General features: G+C 46.9%; 3 non-coding genes and 1 pseudogene across 3 annotated transcripts; 1 reads left to right on the plus strand and 3 right to left on the minus strand.

Annotated features, from left to right (window-relative positions):
- Window positions 1-2809: 2809 nt before the first annotated feature.
- On the minus strand, window positions 2810-2883 carry Trnai-aau. Its single transcript has one exon. It is a non-coding gene; the product is annotated as a tRNA-Ile (tRNA).
- Window positions 2884-8310: 5427 nt separating this feature from the next.
- On the minus strand, window positions 8311-14632 carry LOC118584636 (annotated as a pseudogene).
- Trnam-cau lies at window positions 10169-10241 on the plus strand. Its single transcript has one exon. It is a non-coding gene; the product is annotated as a tRNA-Met (tRNA).
- Trnai-aau lies at window positions 13980-14053 on the minus strand. The gene has a single exon. It is a non-coding gene; the product is annotated as a tRNA-Ile (tRNA).
- Window positions 14633-25706: the final 11074 nt, after the last annotated feature.

Raw genomic sequence — 25706 nt, forward strand, 5'->3', positions numbered from 1 at the left:
AGAGATAAGGAGGGTGACTTCTGTTTTAGCAAGCAGGAACTTTCTCCAAGCCCCTGAGGGAATGGGGGCTTTATCCAAATGCCTGACCTAGGGAAAAGGACTTTATAGCTTTATCTCTATTAAATATGAGCCTTAAAAAAACAATTTATCAACTGAAGCTCCTTTTAGTATTTAGTCATTTATATGACTCAGTTTATCTAAATAACTGAGCAAAGTTAGCAAAGATAAGGAGGCTAGACATACATTCTTAAGCCTGAATAGACCTTGAGTAAGGAGAGACATTCTCTTAACCACTGGTTCTCAACTTTCCCAAAGTTTTGACCTTGACAGCCCCATGTTGTGGCAAGCACCCCCTCCTTACAAGATTCCCCCCTTGCTGTTTCACAACTGCAGAATGTGGGGGTACCCAAAACAGCTTGACCACACAGCAACCATGACAGGCTCTACCCTCCCCCACCTTCACAGGGGTGTCTTTCTGTCTCTGGGTCCCCAGGCCCGTCTGATGGGGCCTCCTACCAGCCCCTATGGTACCCTCCTTCCCAGCCTGGTTGGCTCTGTGCATGCTGCCCCTACCATGCCGGCTGGAGGGGCTTCTGCAGTCTGAGGGGTGCAGGTGGAGGGCTGCTCACCCTGACACTGCTTCCTTCTGCACCTGGCCTAGGGTTTGACTCCATTGCTTGAGCCAAGTAGGGGTAGAGGCAACACTGAAATACTTGGAGAACATCCCGTGTCTCTGAGATGGGCTTGGAGAGCTGCTCGCTGCTTAGAGGGTTGGTTACAAAGTATTATTGGTTAGGGTAAGAAAAGGAGGAAAAACTAGGGCTAGTTTAAGATGCTTGACGTTAGTACAGTGTTGATACAGATTCAGAGTTATTCTTTTATGATATATGCATGAAATTCTGTTGTTTAAAATATTGTAGCCATACATTATATTCTAGATTGCCGAGGGAAATCACAAGACAGACTTTGGTAAAAGATTCTGTGTTTGGAAAATAAGAGAGAAGGCAGTGCCAGGTGGAAGGGTTTCTGCATGGTATTTACTGTCACAAAGGAAGGGATCCACAGGAAAGAGGAGAGTATTTATGTGTATGGGCATTTGCATGCAGTGCCGCTTGGAGCCGAAAGAGGGCGACAGATGCCCTAATACTGGCGTTGAAAAGGCTGATGAGAGGCCATGTGGGTGCTGAGATTCAAAGCCAGGTCCTTAGCATTACATTCCATTAGAAATTGAAAAGAGAGCCACAGAGCCATCCCTCTAGTGGGAACACGGCCACAGTAGTGGGATCAAGAGTTCTGAGACGTTTGCCTGTTCACAGGAACCAATCACCGTCTTCTGAGATGCTCACTCCGTCACATCCACGGAAAGATAATTCCCAGAAGGATTATTATTAAAGAGCGGCTCTGTCACTCAAATCAAAGACGCCGAGGACATGGTGCTAAGTGAGGTAAACCGGCCACCAAGGAACCAATTCCGCAGGACTTCTCTCACAGGAGTGTTCATCTGTCAGCAGCAGGTTAGGGTGGGGTCACCAAGGGCTGTGGATGAGGAGTCAGCCATCTCAGTTACCCTGATTTAGCCAGCCCGCAGTACAAGGATATACAAAGAACGCCATCATCAAACCATTTCCTACGCAAGTTTTGAATGTATTTCTGGAATCTATGAAAACGCAATTATGTTGAAGGTTTCCGTAGTGTAGTGGTCATCAACCTCGCCTGAGACGTTATAGGTCCCCGAGTTCGAAACTGCGTCGACACAGGATTACTTCCTTTTCCCCACTCTTCTCTTTTCAGACTCTCAGGTAACTTCCCACAGTTTTCAGCCCTTAAGACCTAAGAACCTCGGCTCCCTTGATTGTCATACTTTCCTGGACCAACGACAGTAGGGAATTCTGTGAGAATCCATGGGGCACACAAGAAAATACAGAAGAGTAAAAAATGGTCGGGGGATTAGCTCAAATGGTAGAGCGCTCGCTTAGCATGCGAGAGGTAGTGGGATCGATGCCCACATCCTCCACTCTTTATGGTACCGCTCACAAACACTCCTAGCTACAGCCCTGCTCAGATAATGCAGGACCCAGGCTTCCCACACACTTGTGTGCAGAACCTCTGGCCCACAAATTCACTCTACACACCTTTCAGTGTTAGGTCTGGAAAGAGGCTTAGTGGCCTGGTGCTTGCCTACTGTCTAAAGCCTTGATTCCATTCCTTCGAAAACTAATTAAAGTTTGGAGAAAATTCGGAGGACATCTCATTTTACACCCATTGGGAGACTTGCCCTAATAATGCCATGGGGGAGTTCACTGGAAGGGGCTTAGTGAAAACCACAACGCAGACCTCTCGCGGGCTCCCCGGGAGTGTTGGGAGGAACGGAGCTCCGGCTCAGAGAACTGTTAGCAAAGATCTCTGCCAGAACATGCTTTGGCGCTCACTCAGCTGTTGGACATTGGTGAAGGGCTTGGGGTTCTGACCCCGACATTCCTCAGTTCAGTGTCTACAGCAGAAGGCGGGGAACATACAGGAGTTACCCGCCCTTCTGATCCACCCAGGAAGTCAGGTGGTGAAGAGTGGGTGCAGCTGGAGAGAAGGACACTGCGGGAAACATGAGGAGGACAATGGCTCAGGTCTTCTCTGTATCCTCTGCTTCCGGGTTCCTTAAACAATCGAGAACTGGAGGCCTTGGGGCATCAAAAATAGAACTTGTAAGTTTTATGACTTAAATGCTCCACAGAGTACATTTTATGTGTTCTTTTCTTGTTGTTGTGGCATGAGCTCTGGCTGACTTTTATTGAATAAAAACAAATTTATTGCTTGGCCCGTACGGGGATCGAACCCGCGACCTTGGCGTTATTAGCACCACGCTCTAACCAACTGAGCTAACCGGCCAGCCACACTTCCCCACTCTGTCCTACCTCTACAGACAAACGATGATACAAAGGCCGATTGACATGGCATTTGGAGAGCTATGTCACTTGCACTTTTCAAGGTTTTCTCAAAAGACCTGTGAACCACGGATTCTTCGAAGCATGAACAACCAAAATGTAAATGTCACGTTCCAATGATCGCTGACCTGGACAAACCCGCGTCCTTGGCCTGAGTAGCTCCCCGCTCTAAGCAATTCAGATAACCAGCCACATCAACGCACCACTCCGTCCATCTCTACAGTTAGGAAAGATGTAACGCCAAATGAGAAAGTCTTTCGGTTTTCTTTTGGGCAAGGTTTTGATTTTTTTTTTTTTTTTTTTTTTACATTTTAAAGTTTTCTTGAAGTTGGAAAAAGGTTCGAAACACGAATTGTTCTAAGTAGAAAGTGTCTCTGAGCAGAAAGAAAATTCTGTACGAGAGCAAGCATGTCGTCTTGCAGTGACTCCTGACCCAGGACCCTGGCCGGGACAGCCCAGTCCCCTCGCTCGGTGGCCGCACGACCGCAAGGCGCTCTCCAGCCCTCACGGAGTTCCATCCTGCGCACATCGCCCTGTTGCCTCCAAGGGACCATCTCATGGACACCTTCCCAGTCTTACCGATTTCCCTTCAGCTCACCAAATCCATTTGGATGAGGCCGTGGGTGGCAGCCTCGGCCGGCTCGCGCGTCTCCTGGGCCGCTAGGGCGTCGCCCGGGTCCTGAGGACGCGGGGACTCCAGAGGCCGGCGTTGGCGCCCGGAAGGTCTGCGCCGTTGGCGGCCCGCGGGTCTTCGTCCCTGTGGCCGCGGTCGCGGTCCGCGGGTCTGTGATGAGAGTCCAGGGCCAGCGCGTCCCGCCGGGCGCAGGCGGCGGAGTCCTCTCGGCACAGCCACGCCCGTCCTAAGAGGCAGCGACGTCCAGCTCTGCCCGGCTGCAACCTCGTTTTCCGTCGTCGCTAGACCAGCAGCTGCTCCAGAAGTTCGGGGGTGGCCGGCGATTCCGGGCGGTTCCCAGCTGTCCTGGCGGGGACCCGACGAGGCGGGAGCAGGCTGTGGTGTCCTGGGGGTCTGAGTTCGGGGATGGGCTCCCTGTTCATTCCGTCCCCTTTTAATGAAGAATCGGGGGAGTGGAGAACTTGAGATTCTGAAACCAGTACTTTCAGGTCGCCCAGGAAACACTGACCTCGGGCGCTTTGGGTCTGAACGTCCGCAGAACCTCGGCGACAAACGGAACAGGCCGAAGGCGACACCCACGCGGCTGCATGGAGCCGGCGCTGACCACGGCGGGACTGATGCCCGGTTTTCCTCTGAGCCGGAGTCTGCGATGGCCCGGCTTGAAGTCTCCTGGTCCTGACGTCTGAGACAGCCCCTCGTCACCGCAACCAGGAGCTTTGGTGACACGGAATGTCTGTGACTCCAAATCGACGCAACCTCGGAGTCGGTAACCGTGGACGGCAACGCAGGGCACCGGCCTCCACCTTCCCAGTCGTTTGTTCCTCCTCCACCTTTCGGTGGAAAGACACTGTTGATCACGAGGAACCGAACGACCCTCAGAGCTCCAGGTCCTAACTGGTGGCAGCAACCACAGGAGAAGGGAACAAAGGAGAATTCCAAACAGCAGGACGGGCGACACGTGACGAACAGCTCCTAGAGGTCACAAGCCCCTGCACCTCTCTAAAGTCAACTGCTTTACTACCGGGCTCTCAGGTCCCAGGAGGCCTGAGCTCTGCGGGGTCTTCATGTCAAGTCCTCTCCTCCACATCCATCCAGTAACTCTCCAAGGTTAGAAGTCTGGGCGTGCGCAGCTGACAAGGACCTAACCAACTTTCCCTGGTTATCCCAGGAGGGATTCATCCCGAAAGCATCTGAATTGGATCTTGGATTCTCAACCACTCCCTAACAAAACTACTGAGATTCTGTGGAGACGGGTCTCTGGCGCAGGGCGCTTGATTAGGACATTTTAACAGAACAGTTAATTTCTTTGGGAGATGGGGCCGAGTTCCTCAAAATGTTGACTCTGGTCGTCGAGCATCGGAAGTTATGAATACACAGATACTCTGATCCCATTGGTATATGTTAAACAACATAGATCAGTTCTGTCTGAGTACCTCCATAGGAAGTTAACTTTCCAAAACCCCTGCTCCATTTCCATTGAGCTGTCTCAGTACTGCTAAAACGTCTGTTAAATCACACCCTAAAATGGAAATCCCTGTTTCTATCTGGGAATCTCCATCGTGGTGACTGTGGAAATCTCAGGTGCAGACTTCAGGGCTCCAGACCCCAGACAGAGAAGTGTTGCAGGAAATTCCCTGGTGTGGGAAAAGCCAGGAAACACTCCAGTGCCTCTGCCCTGTTTGTAAGAAGCATTACAATATTGGAAAATGTGGAAGAAATTAAGGTAACTGGGTTCTTGTGTTGAGTTATTTCTGAATGAAAGGGAACCGGCTCCATCGGGTGATTTCAATTGAAAAGAGGAATTGGCAAAGACATCAATCCCCCAGACACAGAAGCCTCACTTACCAGATTAAAGATGGAGTGATCATGCAGGGCAGTTGGCCTGGCAAATGTTAGTCTTTGGATTTCCTCTCCAGCATCACAAGAGAGTCAATAAATGGATGTTGCAAAAGCCAAACCCTTTAGTGGGGATTAGCTAAAGGACAGAGCAGTCACTGGTCCAGAATGGCCGGTAAGGGGTGAATGCCAGCCATGTCCAGTTTATGATCTTTCCTCCCTAGCCCCTGTTCTGGGGTATTCAGCAGAGAAGACCACTCACACATGAGCTTACGTCAATGGAAACTCTTTACTAGTCGCCTGGTGACTACTCTGGGCTCTCCCATCCCAGTGTAGCACTGAGCCTGTCTCAGAGTGAGCTCATGAGCACCAAAACCATGTCTTGAGGTTCACTTCTGTGAACAAGAACAGTTAGCAGAAGCAGAACTGCACAAACCAAAAAGCAAAGTTAATGCATTTAGAGACTGCCCCAGACCTGTGCACTTGGATAGATTAAGTCTTTGTTTTCATGATTGGCAGGTGGTGCTGCCTACTTGCTGAGTTTAAAGCCTGAATGGTACTTCCATCATGGAGTCAGTTGTGCTAAGGTCTGGAGGTCTGGGGCCCTGTTACAACTCTAGATATCCATGGCCCTATTTTCTGGCAAAGACCTTCAAGGGGTTTACCTTTCTTTAGATCAGTTCTCTTGGGTGTATTCAATGGTTGAAAAAAGGTGGTGCTGCATGCTTTTAATCCCAGCAGTCAGGACGCAGAGGCAGGTGGATCTCTGAGTTCCAGGCCAGCCTGGTCTACAGAGCTAGTTCCAGATGGCCAGGGCTACACAAAGAAACCCGGTCTCTCTCTCTCTCTCTCTCTCTCTCTCTCTCTCTCTCTCTCTCTCTCTCTCTCACACACACACACACACACACACACACACACACACACACACACACACAAGTAACAAAATTTAGAAAGTAAATAAATAAACAGCAAATGAGGGGTTGGGGGTTTAGCTCAGAGGTAGAGTGCTTGCCTAACGAGCACTAGGCGCTGGGTTCCGTCCTCAGCTCTGAAAAAAAAAAGCAAATGAAAGTAAGATATATGTTATATAATATATGTAGTATAAGATATCTATCAAATTATAACAAAATGCAATATTTAATATATATTATTTACATATACATGGGTGTTCATCTCTGTTGGTGTGTAGAGACCAGGGAACCATATGTTCCTCCTAAGTCACCCACTTGGTGTTTTCATGTTTGTTTGGAGACAATATCTCTTTGGCCTGTTATTGCTGAATAGCCTAGATTAGTTGTCCAGGGAGCCCAAGCCCTACCCTGTCTCTGCCTCTCTGGAGTCAGGACTACAAGCACAGGCCACCACACATGGGCTTTAAAAAGAAACTCCTTTATTTCCAGAGATCAAACTTGGGTTTCAAGAATGGTCTGCACCTCCCTAAGTGAGAGTGTGTGGCTAAGTGGAGTTCCTAGGCTGGGTCCCTCACTCCTCTCCACCAGGTTCACGTCTTACCTTGTCTTCCTCTGCATGCCTGGTCCACTCTCAGGCAATCTCATATTGGAGATGACTCTTCCTATGCTCTCTGAGCACAGCTGGTGAATATGAATAAAACAAAAAGTTGTCACATACACCATCAATGGGACCTCGACTCAATTCCCAAACCATTTTCCAACTTGTACTCATATCTGAAGTCTGGCTTTGCCACAAAAATACTAATTTTTTACTGAATCTCTAAGGAATTCTAAACATATGCAAATATGATTTAGGTTATTCTCATTATTTTTGGATAGTATACATATAACTTTGGTTTGCTTTTTCAGATATATATGATATATGTATATAAACAATATAATTTAATGTGTGTATATATTATTTTGTTTATTTAAAGTTTTATAGATGTTATGTGCCTCTCTGCACATGGGAGTACAAATGCATAAGGAGGCCAGAAGAAGATACTGGATGCCCTGACTGGCTGCTGGGAGCCACACTCTGTTCCCCTGCAAGAGAAGTATGTGCTCTCAACCATCTCTATAATGTAGTTTTACAATTGTAACATCATCCCTAGTTCAAGGAAACTGCACGAGATTGTGAATTAATCACAAGCCATGTGACTTAGGCTACTTAAAGCACAGGCAGCGTGCTGCAGATGGTCTTGGATCTTCAGAAGGGCTGGCTTGATTCCCAAGCTCCTAGATCCCTGTCCTTGTTCACAGCACCTGGTCTTTCCCCATCTTATCTGGTGCACTTGACTAGACTCTTCTCTACTGCGGGATGTGACTCAGAATAGAAGATACATCCTATTAATTCCATGAGTCCATTACAATAATTCTTTTTTGTTTTTCAGTTTGGGATATGACCTTTATTGTGCTTATAAACCAGAGTGAAACAAAATGTCTGTACAAAACCAAATGTTTGTTACTATAACATCTGCATCACAATTAAAATCCAAACAGTTTTTTAAAAACAGTCAACTCAACCAAAACCCACTACTTCAGAATCAATAGCTTCTTTGAAGCTGCAGTAACATATAAATATGGTCAAGACCCGAATGCATAAGTTTGGTTGGTTGGAAAGTTAATTAAGCCTCCGACTTGCTCAAAAAGAATTACAAAAAGGCACAATTGTGTTATTCACAGAGATACAGTCCACCGGAATCACTGACACTGGACAGCTGTTAAGAAGATAGAGACCTAGCCAGGCGGTGGTGGTGCACGCCTTTAATCCCAGCACTCGGGAGGCAGAGCCAGGCAGATCTTTGTGAGTTCAAGGACAGCCTGGTCTACAGAGAGAGATCCAGGACAGGCTCCAAAGCTACACAGAGAATCCCTGTCTGGAAAAACAATAACAAAAACAAAAACAAAAAAATAGAGAGACCTGAGATAATAAGGAATGCAGACATCCTTAGGCAGTCTTCTGTTGTCCTTTCTTCCCAATCAGAGACTCGGGGAATGTGTGGGATGACACCACCACCAGCAACTGTAACCCTGATCAGAGTCCAATTCTTCATGTCCAGGAACAGCAAGTTGCAAGTGACAAGGGGTAATGTGCTTTACCTTTAAGTCTTTAGATGCATTTCCTGCCAACTCCAGCACCTGTGCGGTGAGGTACTCCATGATAGCTGCGCTGTACACAGCGGAGGTCACGCCCACACATCCCTGGCGGGTTGTCCTAGATTTCAGGTGTCCATGACTGTGGCCCACAGAGAACTGCAAGCCAGCTGGCTGAGAGCAGGAACCCTTTCCAGAGTCCTTTCCAGCCTTACCACGCTCTGCCCTCCTCTACTCCCTTGGCACTTGACTCTTTAGAGAGACTGTGAGGAAGACCAGGCAGAGTATGAGGCCCAGCAAATAAATGAGAAGTGGAGCAGATAGCCAGAGAGAGGCAACTTGGAAAGATAAATGTGGGGGTGGGGGGAGTGTTCGTCTTTCAGATCTATGTTGACACATGGACAGAAGTTTTTCTTCTGGAAAATGGCAACTATAAAGTGTCACCTTCATGAACTCTTGAAATTGAGAGTGAGATATTTTGCAGAGGAAGGAAAGTAGGAAAGAAAGAGTGTGAGGAGTAAATGATGAAGATACATTGTATACTTTGTACATGGCCTGGTTTCTGTCAACTTGATACAAGTTAGAGTCACCAGAGAGGAAGGAACCTGAATTCAGAAAATGTCTCCACAAGATAGAGCTATAGGGGAGCCTGGAGTGCATTTTCTTAATTAGTGATTGATGGCCATCAGAGCAGGGTGTGGTCAGCCCCGACCCCGAGTGTGTGTGTGTGTGTGTGTGGTCACCCCAGGGGTTCTATAATAAAGCAAGGTAAGCAAGCCATGGAGAGCAAGTAAGTAAGCTGCACTCCTCCATTGCCTCTGCATCAGCTCCTGCCTCCAGCTTTCTGCCCTGCTTGAGTTCCTGTCCTGACGTCCTTTGATGATGAACAGTGATGTGAAAGCTTTAGCCAAATAAACTCCTCCAAGGTTGCTTTGGTCATGGTGTTTCCTCACAGCAAAGATAACCCTAACTAGGACACCTGTATGAAATTTTTAAAGAAAAAAAAAAAAAAAAAGCAAGCCTAGCCCTGATTTGTTTCTTGTCTGGCTTTGTCAATCACCAGTATGTGATTAATTCTACTGAGCCTCAGCTTTATCAGTAAGATTAGAATAATGATAAACAGGCTTATGGAAAAAACACAAGATGCTTAAAAACGTCAATAAGATCTTAATAGGTTTGGGGGTCTAATGGTGGGAAAGAAGAAACAAAACAAACACAAAAACCACAAGAGAGCCCACGCTAATCTAACCATGTGACATTTTGAGATTATCCTAGATAAAATGGTTGGATGGACCTGCAAGTTTGCACCAACTGTCCTGCACACCTGTCTCCCAGAACTAGTGTGAGTTGTTTATACTTTTAACATTTCAGTGCTAGGCACTGTTCCAACAGGGCAGGTTGATACTGGAGAAGAAAAGATTGAGGATAATGAAGTAACAAAGGAAGATGTCAAGAAATAGCTGAGATCAGTCACCATGTTTAGTCCGCTCTCATGGTTTCGGGGCTTGTGAGGTTCTTCAAGAGCGCAGGACTAAGAGAGTCTGTGTTGGCTCTCTTGGACATATCCTTGCCTAAAACAAACACTTACAAATGCGGGGGTTCGAGGGCTGCTGGTGGGGATGGGGAATGACCACATGAAGACAATGAATGCTTCCTGTAAGGTCTAACAAAGGAAGCCCCTTTAAAGCCTTCTTAGCCCTGACCATTCCCTCGCCTTCTTAGCGCATTAGGTAGCCCGTCAGTCTCATAATCTGAAGGTACTGAGTTCGAGCCTCAGAGAAGGCAGGATTTTGATGATTGGCTAATTGCCCCTCAATGCATTCTTACCTAGACTCTCTCTTGGGTGACGCAATGCCACCACATTTTCCTGTGGAAGAGTAACTCATCTTACCTTATCTAGGCAAAAGGGGTACAATCAATTCTCCACTGCCCTGCCACTTGTCCATAGTCTGGGCCAGGTCCTGGCAGCAGGTGTTGCATCAGGGCATCTGCCCAGTGGTGAGCATTGCCATAATCCAGGGGGAGACATCATGGTGCCCCATAATATACTGCTAGGATCTGGGAGTCCCTGACTGACACAATATGCCTTTAAATCAACATTTAAGTAGCGTATTCTGCAGACTTAAGAAGTTTTTGAGGGCTGTCCAGGTATATCTCAATAGACAAATTTTCTTTCTAGTTACTTCTTATTTTAAGCTCAACCCTGAAAACATGCAAGGGACCAAGAAAGTAATTAATTAATTAATTAATTAATTACATTAGTATTTAGAATGACCACAATTAAAGAACTTGATTGTTATAAGATGACATGCTGTTTACCTGTGTTCTCTAACAGTCCACAATAAGTTGGCAGCTTTCCTAAGACTAGGACCTCACCACATTCTAGTTCTGTCAAGTTTAGCCGTAGAAACAATGATTTTGAATTGAAGATCTTCTAGTATCAAGTATGGATTCATTAAAGAGACCAAAGTAGCCATTCCATCGGCAACAACAGAAGTTGCTTGTACAACCTGCTAAAGCTGTCTCCTGGGAAGGCTCTTGCCTTGGAGGACAAGGCAAAGATCCCAGGATGAAAAGGGAACAGGAGAAAGGGGTGACCTGGAGCTGGCCCATGAGCAGAGACTGAGGGAGCCTAGGGGACAGCACTGTCCTTGACAAGGTCTGAGGCACCACAGCCATTTGTTAATGGAAGGGCCAAAAGTTCCTTTTGCCAGAGATAAGGAGGGTGACTTCTGTTTTAAGAAGCAGGAACTTTCTCCAAGCCCCTGAGGGAATGGGGGCTTTATCCAAATGCCTGACCTAGGGAAAAGGACTTTATAGCTTTATCTCTATTAAATATGAGCCTTAAAAAAAACAATTTATCAATTGAAGCTCCTTTTAGTATTTAGTCATTTATATGACTCAGTTTATCCAAATAACTGAGCAAAGTTAGCAAAGATAAGGAGGCTAGACATACATTCTTAAGCCTGAATAGACCTTGAGTAAGGAGAGACATTCTCTTAACCACTGGTTCTCAACTTTCCCAAAGTTTTGACCTTGACAGCCCCATGTTGTGGCAACCACCCCCTCCTTACAAGATTCCCCCCTTGCTGTTTCACAACTGCAGAATGTGGGGGTGCCCAAAACAGCTTGACCACACAGCAACCATGACAGGCTCTACCCTCCCCCACCTTCACAGGGGTGTCTTTCTGTCTCTGGGTCCCCAGGCCTGTCTGAAGGGGCCTCCCCCCAGCCCCTAGGGTACCCTCCTTCCCGGCCTGGTTGGCTCTGTGCATGCTGCCCCTACCATGCCGGCTGGAGGGGCTTCTGCAGCCTGAGGGGTGCAGGTGGAGGGCTGCTCACCCTGACACTGCTTCCTTCTGCACCTGGCCTGGGGTTTGACTCCATTGCTTGAGCCAAGTAGGGGTAGAGGCAACGCTGAAATACTTGGGGAACATCCCGTGTCTCTGAGATGGGCTTGGAGAGCTGCTCACTGCTTAGAGGGTTGGTTACAAAGTATTATTGGTTAGGGTAAGAAAAAAAGGAAAAACTAGGGGTAGTTTATGATGCTTGACGTTAGTACAGTGTTGATACAGATTCAGGTATTCTTTTATGATATATGCATGAAATTCTGTTGCTTAAAATATTGTAGCCATACATTATATTCTAGATTGCCGAGGGAAATCACAAGACAGACTTTGGTAAAAGATTCTGTGTTTGGAAAATAAGAGAGAAGGCAGTGCCAGGTGAAAGGGTTTCTGCATGGTATTTACTGTCACAAAGGAAGGGATCCACGGGAAAGAGGAGAGTATTTATGTGTATGGGCATTTGCATGCAGTGCCGCTTGGAGCCGAAAGAGGGAGACAGATGCCCCAATACTGGCGTTGAAAATGCTGATGAGAGGCCGTGTGGGTGCTGAGATTCAAAGCCAGATCCTTAGCATTACATTCCTTTAGAAATTGAAAAGAGAGCCACAGAGCCATCCCTGTAGTGGGAACACGGCCACAGTAGTGGGATCAAGAGTTCTGAGACGTTTGCCTGTTCACAGGAACTAATCACCGTCTTCTGAGATGCTCACTCCTTCACATCCACAGAAAGATAATTCCCAGAAGGATTATTATTAAAGAGCGGCTCTGTCACTCAAACCAAAGATGCCGAGGACATGGTGCTAAGTGAGGTGAACCAGCCATCAAGGAACCAATTCCGCAGGACTTCTCTCACAGGAGTGTTCATCTGTCAGCAGCAGGTCAGGGTGGGGTCACCAAGGGCTGTGGAAGAGGAGTCAGCCATCTCAGGTACCCTGATTTAGCCAGCCCGCGGTACAAGGATATACAAAGAACGCCATCATCAAACCATTTCCTACGCAAGTTTCTAATGTGTGTCTGGAATCTATGAAAATGCAATTATGTTGAAGGTTTCCGTAGTGTAGTGGTCATCACCCTCGCCTGAGACGTTATAGGTTCCCGAGTTCGAAACTGCTTCAACACATGTTTACTTTCTTTTCCCCACTCTTCTCTTTTCAGACTCTCAGGTAACTTCCCACAGTTTTCAGCCCTTAAGACCTAAGAACCTCGGCTCCCTTGATTGTCATACTTTCCTGGACCAACGACAGTAGGGAATTCTGTGAGAATCCATGGGGCACACAAGAAAATACAGAAGAGTAAAAAAAAAAGGTCGGGGGATTAGCTCAAATGGTAGAGCGCTCACTTAGCATGCGAGAGGTAGTGGGATCGATGCCCACATCCTCCACTCTTTATGGTACCGCTCACAAACACTCCTAGCTACAGCCCTGCTCAGATAATGCAGGACCCATGCTTCCCACACACTTGAGTGCAGAACCTCTGGCCCACAAATTCACTCTACACACCTTTCAGTGTTAGGTCTGGGAAGAGGCTTAGTGGCCTGGCGCTTGCCTACTGTCTAAAGCCTTGATTCCATTCCTTCGAAAACTAATTAAAGTTTGGAGAAAATTCGGAGGACATCTCATTTTACACCCACTGGGAGACTTGCCCTAATAATGCCATGGGGGAGTTCACTGTAAGGGGCTTAGTGAAAACCACAACGCAGACCTCTCTCGGGCTCCCCGGCAGTGTTGGGAGGAACGAAGCTCCGGCTCAGAGAACTGTCAGCAAAGATCTCTGCCAGAACATGCTTTGGCCCTCACTCAGCTGTTGGACATTGGTGAAGGGCTTGGGGTTCTGACCCCGACATTCCTCAGTTCAGTGTCTACAGCAGAAGGCGGGGAACATACAGGAGTTACCCGCCCTTCTGATCCACCCAGGAAGTCAGGTGGTGAACAGTGGATGCAGCAGGAGAGGAAGACACTGTAGGAAATGTGTGGAGGACAAAGGCTCAGGTCTTCTCTGTATGCTCTGCTTCCGGGTTCCTTAAACAATCGAGAACTGGAGGCCTTGGGGCATCAAAAATAGAACTTGTAAGTTTTATGACTTAAATGCTCCACAGAGTACATTTTATGTGTTCTTTTCTTGTTGTTGTGGCATGAGCTCTGGCTGACTTTTATTGAATAAAAACAAATTTATTGCTTGGCCCGTACGGGGATCGAACCCGCGACCTTGGCGTTATTAGCACCACGCTCTAACCAACTGAGCTAACCGGCCAGCCAAACTTCCCCACTCTGTCCTACCTCTACAGACAAAGGATGATACAAAGGCCGATTGACATGGCATTTGGAAAGCTATGTCACTTGCAATTTTCAAGGTTTTCTCAAAAGACCTGTGAACCTCGGATTCTTCGAAGCATGAACAACCAAAATGTAAATGTCACGTTCCAATGATCGCTGACCTGGACAAACCCGCGTCCTTGGCCTGAGTAGCTCCCCGCTCTAAGCAATTCAGCTAACCAGCCACATCAACGCACCACTCCGTCCATCTCTACAGTTAGGAAAGATGTAACGCCAAATGAGAAAGTCTTTCGGTTTTCTTTTGGGCAAGGTTTTGATTTTTTTATTTTATTTTATTTTTTTTGACATTTTAAAGTTTTCTTGAAGTTGGAAAAAGGTTCGAAACACGAATTGTTCTAAGTAGAAAGTGTCTCTGAGCAGAAAGAAAATTCTGTACGAGAGCAAGCATGTCGTCTTGCAGTGACTCCTGACCCAGGACCCTGGCCGGGACAGCCCAGTCCCCTCGCTCGGTGGCCGCACGACCGCAAGGCGCTCTCCAGCCCTCACGGAGTTCCATCCTGCGCACATCGCCCTGTTGCCTCCAAGGGACCATCTCATGGACACCTTCCCAGTCTTACCGATTTCCCCTTCAGCTCACCAAATCCATTTGGATGAGGCCGTGGGTGGCAGCCTCGGCCGGCTCGCGCGTCTCCTGGGCCGCTAGGGCGTCGCCCGGGTCCTGAGGACGCGGGGACTCCAGAGGCCGGCGTTGGCGCCCGGAAGGTCTGCGCCGTTGGCGGCCCGCGGGTCTTCGTCCCTGTGGCCGCGGTCGCGGTCCGCGGGTCTGTGATGAGAGTCCAGGGCCAGCGCGTCCCGCCGGGCGCAGGCGGCGGAGTCCTCTCGGCACAGCCACGCCCGTCCTAAGAGGCAGCGACGTCCAGCTCTGCCCGGCTGCAACCTCGTTTTCCGTCGTCGCTAGACCAGCAGCTGCTCCAGAAGTTCGGGGGTGGCCGGCGATTCCGGGCGGTTCCCAGCTGTCCTGGCGGGGACCCGACGAGGCGGGAGCAGGCTGTGGTGTCCTGGGGGTCTGAGTTCGGGGATGGGCTCCCTGTTCATTCCGTCCCCTTTTAATGAAGAATCGGGGGAGTGGAGAACTTGAGATTCTGAAACCAGTACTTTCAGGTCGCCCAGGAAACACTGACCTCGGGCGCTTTGGGTCTGAACGTCCGCAGAACCTCGGCGACAAACGGAACAGGCCGAAGGCGACACCCACGCGGCTGCATGGAGCCGGCGCTGACCACGGCGGGACTGATGCCCGGTTTTCCTCTGAGCCGGAGTCTGCGATGGCCCGGCTTGAAGTCTCCTGGTCCTGACGTCTGAGACAGCCCCTCGTCACCGCAACCAGGAGCTTTGGTAACAAGAAATGTCTGTGACTCCAAATCGACACAACCTCGGAGTCGGTAACCGAGGTCCACGCAGGGCACCGGCCTCCACCTTCCCAGTCGTTTGTTCCTCCACCACCTTTCGGTGGAAAGACACTGTTGATCACGAGGAACCGAACGACCCTCAGAGCTCCAGGTCCTAACTGGTGGCAACAACCACAGGAGATGCAAACAAAGGAGAATTCCAAACAGCGCGATGCGCGACACTTGACGCACAGCTCCTAGAGGTCACAAGCCCCTGCACCTCTCTAAAGTCAACTGCTTTACTACCGGGCTCTCAGGTCCCAGGAGGCCTGAGCTCTGCGGGGTCTTCATGTCAAGCCCTCTCCTCCACATCCATCCAGTAACTCTCCAAGGTTAGAAGTCTGGGCGTGCGCAGCTGACAAGGACCTAACCAACTTTCCCTGGTTATCCCAGGAGGGATTCATCCCGAAAGCATCTGAATTGGATCTTGGATTCTCAACCACTCCCTAACAAAACTACTGAGATTCTGTGGAGACGGGTCTCTGGCGCAGGGCGCTTGATTAGGACATTTTAACAGAACAGTTAATTTCTTTGGGAGATGGGGCCGAGTTCCTCAAAATGTTGACTCTGGTCGCCGAGCATCGGAAGTTATGAATACACAAATATTCTGATCCCATTGGTGTGTGTTAGACAACATAGATCCGTTCTGTCTGAGTACCTCCATAGGAAGTTAACTTTCCAAAACCCCTGCTCAATTTCCATTGAGCTGTCTCAGTACTGCTAAAACGTCTGTTAAATCACACCCTAAAATGGAAATCCCTGTTTCTATCTGGGAATCTCCATCGTGGTGACTGTGGAAATCTCAGGTGCAGACTTCAGGGCTCCAGACCCCAGACAGAGAAGTGTTGCAGGAAATTCCCTGGTGTGGGAAAAGCCAGGAAACACTCCAGTGCCTCTGCCTTGTTTGTAAGAAGTATTACAATATTGGAAAATGTGGAAGAAATTAAGGTAACTGGGTTCTTGTGTTGAGTTATTTCTGAATGAAAGGGAACCGGTTCCATCGGGTGATTTCAATTGAAAAGAGGAATTGGCAAAGACATCAATCCCCCAGACACAGAAGCCTCACTTACCAGATTAAAGATGGAGTGATCATGCAGGGCAGCTGACTTGGCATATGTTAGTCTGTGGATTTCATCTCCAGCATCACAAGAGAGTCAATAAACGGATGTTGGAAAAGCAAAATCCTTTAGTGGGGATTAGCTAAAGGACAGAGCAGTCACTGGTCCAGAATGGCCGGTAAGGGGTGAATGCCAGCCATGTCCAGTTTATGTTCTTTCCTCCCTAGCCCCTGTTCTGGGGTGCTCACCAGGGAAGACCACTCACACATGAGCTTAAGTCAATGGAAACTCTTTACTAGCCGGCTGGTGACTCTCTGGGCTCTCCCATCCCAGTGTAGCACTGAGCCTGTCTCAGAGTGAGCTTATAAGCACCAAAACCATGTCCTGAGGTTCACTTCTGTGAACAAGAACAGTTAGCAGAAGCAGAACTGCACAAACCAAAAAGCAAAGTTAGTGCATTTAGAGACTGCCCCAGACCTGTGCACTTGGATAGATTAAGTCTTTGTTTTCATGATTGGCAGGTGGTGCTGCCTACTTGCTGAATTTAAAGCCTGAATGTTACTCCCATCATGGAGTCAGTTGTGCTAAGGTCTGGAGGTCTGGGGCCCTGTTACAACTCTAGATATCCATGGCCCTATTTTCTGGTAAAGACCTTCAAGGGGTTTACCTTTCTTTAGATCAGTTCTCTTGGGTGTATTCAATGGTTGAAAAAAGGTGGTGCTGCATTCTTTTAATCCCAGCAGTCAGGACGCAGAGGCAGGTGGATCTCTGAGTTCCAGGCCAGCCTGGTCTACAAAGCTAGTTCCAGATGGCCAGGGCTACACAAAGAAACCCCGTGTCTCTCTCTCTCTCTCTCTCTCTCACACACACACACACACACACACACACACACACACACAAGTAACAAAATTTAGAAAGTAAATAAATAAACAGCAAATGAGGGGTTGGGGATTAGCTCAGAGGTAGAGTGCTTGCCTAACGAGCACTAGGCGCTGGGTTCCGTCCTCAGCTCTGAAAAAAAAAAGCAAATGAAAGTAAGATATATGTTATATAATATATGTAGTATATGATATATATCAAATTATAACAAAATGTAATATTTAATATATATTATTTACATATGCATGGGTGTTCATCTCTGTTGGTGTGTAGAGACCAGGGAACCATATGTTCCTCCTAAGTCACCCACTTGGTGTTTTCATGTTTGTTTGGAGACAATATCTCTTTGGCCTGTTATTGCTGAATAGCCTAGATTAGTTGTCCAGGGAGCCCAAGCCCTACCCTGTCTCTGCCTCTCTGGAATCAGGACTACAAGCACAGGCCACCACACATGGGCTTTAAAAAGAAACTCCTTTATTTCCAGAGATCAAACTTGGGTTTCAAAAATGGTCTGCACCTCCCTAAGTGAGAGTGTGTGGCTAAGTGGAGTTCCTAGGCTGGGTCCCTCACTCCTCTCCACCAGGTTCACATCTTACCTTGTCTTCCTCTGCATGCCTGGTCCACTCTCAGGCAATCTCATAGAAGATGACTCTTCCTATGCTCTCTGAGCACAGCTGGTGAATATGAATAAAAGAAAAAGTTGTCACATACACCATCAATGGGACCTGGACTCAATTCCCAAGCCATTTCCCAACTTGTACTCATATCTGAAGTCTGGCTTTGCCACAAAAATACTAATTTTTTACTGAATCTCTAAGGAATTTTAAACATATGCAAATATGATTTAGGTTATTCTCATTATTTTTGGATAGTATACATATAACTTTGGTTTGCTTTTTCAGATATATATGATATATGTATATAAACAATATAATTTAATGTGTGTATATATTATTTTGTTTATTTAAAGTTTTATAGATGTTATGTGCATCTGTACATGGGAGTACAAATGCATAAGGAGGCCAGAAGAAGATACTGGATGCCCTGACTGGCTGCTGGGAACCACACTCTGTTCCTCTACAAGAGAAGTATGTGCTCTCAACAATCTCTATAATGTAGTTTTACAATTGTAACATCATCCCTAGTTCAAGGAAACTTCACAAGATTGTGAATTAATCACAAGCTATGTGACTTAGGCCACTTAAAGCACAGGCAGCGTGCTGCAGATGGTCTTGGATCTTCAGAAGGGCTGGCTTGCTTCCAGAGCTCCTGCAGATCCCTGGCCTTGCTCACAGCACCTGGTCTTTCCCCATCTTATCTGGTGCACTTGACTCGACTCTTCTCTACTGTGGGATGTGACTCAGAAGATAGGTCCTATTAATTCCATGAGTCCATACAAGAATTCTTTCCCCCTTTTAGCAAACAGACTCATAAACAAGGGTCCTGAACCCTGCTCCACAGGCACTTACAATTCCATGGAAGGCACTTGCTACTGTCTGATTCCATCAGTCACTCTGAGTACACTATTTCCTAGTGACATTTCCTTCTCACACAATGTCTTTTCAGACCCTGTCTCTGTCCACTTTTTTTTTTTTTTTAATCTGAAAATGCATTCCCCTTCAAGGTTTCTAAATTACCTGGCTAGCATTTCTTCATCCCACAAATCTTGGTTTGTTTGTTTGAGATTGGGTTTCCCTGTAGTCCTGGCTATCCCACAGCTGGCTATTAGACCAGACTGGCCTTGCTATTCCACAAATCTTAAACAAAGCCCCTAGCCTGATGATGCTAGCTGTGCTCAGAGAAAATGACTGTTTCACTATTAAACCAGAATCCTGCTGGGGTGAGAAACAGCTGTGGAAGCCAGAGCTCTGCCCTCCTCTACTCCCTTGGCACTTGACTCTTTAGAAGACTTTGAGTAAGACCAGGCAGAGTATGAGGCCCAGTAAATAAAAGAGAAGTCGGGGCAGGGGAGGGTGAGAGGGAAGCAACTTGGTAAGATAAATGCCTCCAGTGTGGTGCTGCCATGTGTTTTTTGGGGGGTGGGTGGGTGGGAGGTGTCAACATAGATCTCTTTCGGATCTATGTTGACACATGAACTGTTAGGGACCAAGATTTCAGGAACCAAACATGAACCATGGAAAGTACTAGCTAAGCCAGAGAACAAGTCATAAGCCCCTCGCCCTTCCCCAGAGCAGTAACACCTGTTTACTAACCGGAGGCTCCCAAAGATAAGAAGACATTCCACAGTCAGGTGCCATGGCAACCGAATGTAAAGAGCATTCCATGGTCAGGTAGCCTAGCAAATGGCCCCTGACCAGTGACCTTAGCAGACATCTTGCAGTTGCACGACCTGTACATCTCCCACGTTCTGCACCCCTTCCACGTCCCTTCTCCTTCCCTCCTTCCTGCCTCTTCCCCTCCTATGCTATATAAGCTATGCACAGAGAAATAAAGATTGGCAGCTTGATCAGAATCTTGTCTTGCTGTCCGTCTCTTGTGTCCCCTGTCTCTCATTCACTCCCACAGGTGGGTCACCCCCGTTGAAACCCCGCTGGCCAGGGCAATGAACAGAAGTTTTTCTTCTGGAAAATGGCAACTATAAAGTGTCACCTTCATGAACTCTTGAAGTTGGGGGTGAGATGTGTTGCAGAGATTGGAAAATACGAAATAGAAAGAGTGTGAGGGGAATATGATGAAGATACATTGTATACTTTGTACATGGCCTAGTTTCTGTCAACTTTATAGAAGCTAGAGTCCATGAAGAGGAAGAAACCTCAATTCTGAAAATGTCTGCATAAGATACAGCTTTAGGCAAGCAAGCCTGGAGTGCATTTTCTTCATTAGTGATTGATGGGCTGTGGAAGAGGTGTGTGTGTGAGGGGGGTCAGCCCATTGTGTGTTGGGTCACCTCTCAGATGTTGGTCCCTGGGTTCTATAAGAAAGCAAGCCTATCAAGCCATGGAGAGCAAGTCAGTAAGCAGCATTCCTCCATGGCCTCTGCATCAGCTCCAGCCTCCAGCTTTCTGCCCTGCTTGAGTTCCTGTCCTGACGTCCTTTGATGATGAAAAGTGATGTGAAAGCTTAAGCAAAATAAACTCTCTCCTCCATGGTTGCCTTGGTCATGGTCATCCCAGCAAAGATAACCCTAACTAGGACAACCTGTATGAAATTTAAGAAAAAAAAAAAAAAAAAAAAGAAAGAAAGAAAGAAAGAAGAAAGCCTAGCCCTGATTTGTTTGTTTGGCTTTGTCGATCACCAGTGTGTGATTAATTCTACTGAGCCTCAGCTTTATCATTTATTTTTTAAAGAGGCTTATGGAAAAAAAACAGGATGCTTAAATAAGGTCAATAAGATCTTAATAGGTTTTGGGGTCCAATGGTGGGAAAGAAGAAAACAGACTACAAATACCACGAGAGACCCCATGCTAATCTCACCGTGTGACATTTTGAGATTATCCAAGACAAAATGGTTGGATGGACCTGCAAGTTTGCACCAACTGTCCTGCACACCTGTCTCCCAGAACTAGTGTGAGCTGTTTATACTTTTAAGTATTCAGTGCTAGGCACTGTTCCAACAGGGCAGGTTGATACTGGAGAAGAAAAGATTGAGAATAATGAAGTAACAAAGGAAGATGTCAAGTAGTAGCTGAGATCAGTCACCATGTTGAGTCCACCCTCATGGTTTTGGGGCTTGTGAGGTTCTTCAAGAGTGCAGGACTAAGAGAGTCTGTGTTGGCTCTCTTGGACATATCCTTGCCTAAAACACTTAGAAATGCGGTGATTCGCGAGGGTTGACTATGGGGATGGCGGAGGGACACCTTGAAGACAATGAATGCTTCCTATTAGCTATAACACAGTAGCGACCTTGGAAGCTTTCTTAGCCCAGTAGGCAGCGAGTCAGTCCGTAATCTGAAGGTCCTGAGTTCGAACCTCAGAGAAAGTAGGTTTTTGCTGACTGGCTAATTCCCACTGAACAAATTCTTAGAGTCTTTCTTGCACAAACGAATACTACAGAGGTTTATAGTATCCCAGCCACTGAGAACTGCCCACCCAGATCTTTCTGTGCTAACTTTTTATAGAACTCAGAGCCGTGGATCACAGAGGTGACTTCAAGGCTCAGTGAAGTGAATTGTCTTCTAGTAGATCCACAGACTTTCTGGGGCCGCAGAGAAGCAAGACAGGAATGTTCTGCGGCATTGGCTGGACTGCTCAAGGATGCGGGACCTCCTTCTCCTGGTGTTGGGTACTTACCGAGCGACTGGACGCCAGTTTTGTGGAAAGCTACAAGACTGGGCTAGCTGAATTGGTATTCTTACTGAAATGAACTAGGAAACAGGCTAAGCCTGACTGAAATAGGGAGAATCCAGGCTGTGAGAACTCTCGTCTGGGGTCAGGTGCATCTGGGTGGAGAACTGCAAAGCTACCTTTGTCCTAAGGAGGTCCCGACACCCAGGGGAGCTGTAGGAGTACTCCAAGAGGGAGTTTCGACCCTGTCTTCAAGGAGGAGTTAAAGGCCTCTCACTGCACATCTACCAAAGTCAACTGTTGCGTCAGAATTCTTTAAAATTTTTGAGAGGAAACAAAAGGACCAGCCATGCTTCCACAATGACATCCGGATAATCTGCTGCGAAAAACCCTGATGCCAAGAAATGATAAAGGATAAAAACACCTGTGTCTCATGGGGGTGGGGGTGGGGTGAGTGGGGGCAGGGCAGCAACCAGGTGTGCTGCTGAGGGAGTGCCTGTCCTGCTCTTACTAATTACTATAAAAAAAGAGTCTCGCTTAAGAAAACTCCCACAAAATGGACAAAACAGGTGTTCTGTTAAATCTCTACCCTCTAAATATTGCAATTCCTGTCTTTCAGAGGTCCCATCCTGAGGCCTACGTTAGATTCTCTTACCGTGCAGTCCCTGACCTGAAATTGGACACTTACCTTACCACTTTCCAGGCTGCAGTCTAAACATTTCCATTCCTGAACTTCCTGGGATTTCTTGGGAAGCACAGTTTTCAAATTCTAACAAGACATCAATCTAGGAAGAAGGAAATGGGGAAAACATAATTTCCTGTTTTACACATTGTAAAGTCCCTTCCCGAGATCCTCATGTCTGAGTTCCTGGAACCAGTGAGGAGTCGCCTTGCATGGGAAGATGACTGTGTGGCTTGCTAAGGTCACAGAATCGGAAAGAGAGTTTACTTTTCTTAGGGTTCCAGAGGGCTAAGAGGTCAGCATGGTGGGAGGCTGGCAAGCAGGCCACGGGCGTGGATGTGAAAGAGGAAGCCGAGAAATCCCACCTCAACCCCAAGCACCAAGCACAGAGAACTGGAGGTAGAGTGAGCCTAGGGAGTCTCAAAGCTGACCCCTGTGACACTCCTAACAAAGGGGCAGCAGCACTTCTGCAAACAGCTCCTCCAACTGGGAACCAAGTCCTCGAAGTCCTGAGCCTAAGATAGGACATTTGTCATTCTAACCATCACAGAGATTGTCTGGTACTACCCAGGTCAGCCCAATAGAATCACATGAGTCAATAAAATGCAGAACCTCTCCCCGTAATCTCCAAAGTAATTCAGTGGTGGAGACAAAGATATATGTTCTGGCAAAGTAACAAAAACAAGCAAATGAATGAAAACACATTGCCTTTGGAGTAGAGGAGGTAAAGCAGTCACATCTGTTCTTGAAAACTGCTACTCTGCCAAAGTCCTGTTTCTGTGGGGGTTCAGGTCCCCAAAAGGACGTGTGGAGTCAGGGTAGGGGGTGGGAAGGAGGAGATGGACATGATCTGAGGGTGAATCAGGATGGCTGCCAGCAGGTTTAATTGAAAAAGATTACACCTTTTATTGCACACTGGATTAAATGAGAGAAAAGGAGCATGTGGGCTGGGGTGTAGCTTGAAATCAGGAATTGAGGCCTTGACTTGACAATAGCCACTAGGCACATGTTAATGCAAGGTCCTCTTGCCATAGATAAGAAGAATGGCTGCTTTATCAAGCAGGAACTTTCCGCAAGTCCCCAAGTTCAGAGACCCTTATCCAAATGCCTGACCTTGGGAAAAGGACTTCCGGGGAGTAAACACTGTATTACAGTTTCTTAGTCTTGCTATATGGGACTGTTCCCCCCAAACACTCCCAAAACTTTCCCCATTATACTGTACCATTCTGATTTCCCTATATTTGTTAACTGAACTCTTGCCTTAAATGCCTCAACCTCTGGATATGAATTGTAAACAGTTCATCTTTGGGATCAGGTATGTCTAGTAAATCTCTAGTTTTCCTATTCTTGGTGTAATTAGGAGGGCACAATGGGATTCCTGGTTCCATGGGGTGGGAATTTTTTCCAAAGAATTCTTCTGTTTAGAGAGGCTATCATTGCACATATTTTCATTCTTTACCAAAGCCCATACTAAATTTTCCCATAAGGGTAAGGCAGGCCATATGTTATGCTCAAATCACAGGGACCCCCAAAGATCACCATAGAACTGAAAATCCCATTCATATAAAAGCAATGAGCCTTTATTTCAAGCTCAGAGCTTGGATCCTCCATCTATCTGATGCAGGAGTGAGAGCAGAGAGCCCCAAGCCCAGGTGGAGTAGGGTTTTAATCACAGCAGAGGTGGGGTGAAGGGATTTCCAGGGTTCAGGACCTGATTGGCTGACATTTTGTCTAAAGGTATCTGTAAAAAGGAAATAGATGTGTGCTAGGCCCAACACATGAGGGCAATCTTATTCTGATGATTGGAATGTTTGGAATGTCGGGGTTCTTCCCTTAGATGATGGCCCATCCCTGGGTGGATCCCTAGGTGGTATTAGCTAATGGCTTTTTCCAGGATCCATATGTTGCTTGCCAGTAAGCCGTCATGGCAGCTATGTCTGGGCCTCTAAGCCTGTCATGGCAGCTATGTTATCAAGCTGTTTGGACCCCCACATTCCCCTTTCACAAGTACTATGACAGGAATCAATCATGAGTCCTATCTGTCCAGGGATTCAAGGGTATTCGACCTAAGAACCATTAGCCAACAGATTTTTCTAGGGCCAGTGACATCTATTTACCATTCTTAGGGCCCTGTAGTTCTGACCTTTGAGTACAGCCAGATTATTTCATGAATTATTAATAGAGAGATAATAATTTCTTAAGGCATATAGTATCTCTTTGGTTCTGCATAAGAAGGTCAATTGTCTTATCTTATTGCAGAACCATTTTAGTTAATTGGATCCATCAATTGACATCTCTAGGCCTATTTCCTTTATGTTCAATGGACATTATAGTTAAGACATTTAGTTCCTTATGCCATAGAGTTTCCTGTTGACTTGGGCATTTCAACCTGTTCTGGGCAGGGAACTGCTTGGAGCTGACACTGGGGCATTGTTGTCAGGGCCTAAAAAGGCTTGAAAGGCTAGTCAAAGCCTGGGCCATGGGGCATTTGTTCAGAAGCATATAGTTATCTGACCCAGCTGTAGAGACAGGGAACAATCACATTGGCTGGGCTGGGTCCACATCAGCTTTCAGCAAGTCTAGAGCTCATAGTCAGCAAATGATGCTTGGCTGTGTCAGTCAGTCAAGTGGAAACCTGGTAAGACAAGTTCAAACTAGGAACAGAAGTTAAAATTTATGAACTCATTTGGAACTTTTAGGCCCATAGTGTTAGTGATTGTGAAGGGGAAGAATCCAAGACCAGGAGAGAGAAAAATACCCTCCTTAGGAATAGGCAGGTGGAAAAAACTTAGGCTGTACTTACCTGGAGTCCTTTTGACTTGTTTGTGATAAGTGGGTCCAAGTTTTATGAATTTTGATCCTCTGAGGTCTATATGAATTTTATCTTACAAAATGACATTAAAGTTTTAGATACATTAGTATTACCCATCTGTACTGAACTCCATATCACAGACAAAGCAGGCAATGGGTATCTATAAAACAGCAGAAGTGGACTCATACCTTCGAGTCCTAGCAAAAACTACAGACTTAGATTAAAATTGCCAACTCAGTAGAAGGCTCTTCTGGAAGGCAGGTCACTATCAATGGCTCCACTGCCAGTATTAGCCTGGCCCATTATCTAATCAACGCCAGGCTTTCCTCTGAGAAGGATATGGGGTGCAGCTAGAACAGTGTAGGTTCGCTCGTACCCTCCTTCTGCTGTTTTCCCATGATCCAACTGTGTAATTTCTGGTCAGTGATTCCAGGTTTTAAATAATTTGTAAGTGTTCAGTTTCTACACTTTATCATCAGCTACGAATTTAAAAGAAATTCACATTCTCTG

Source organism: Onychomys torridus, chromosome 5 (genome assembly GCF_903995425.1).
Source record: "Onychomys torridus chromosome 5, mOncTor1.1, whole genome shotgun sequence".
Classification (NCBI taxonomy): domain Eukaryota; kingdom Metazoa; phylum Chordata; class Mammalia; order Rodentia; family Cricetidae; genus Onychomys; species Onychomys torridus.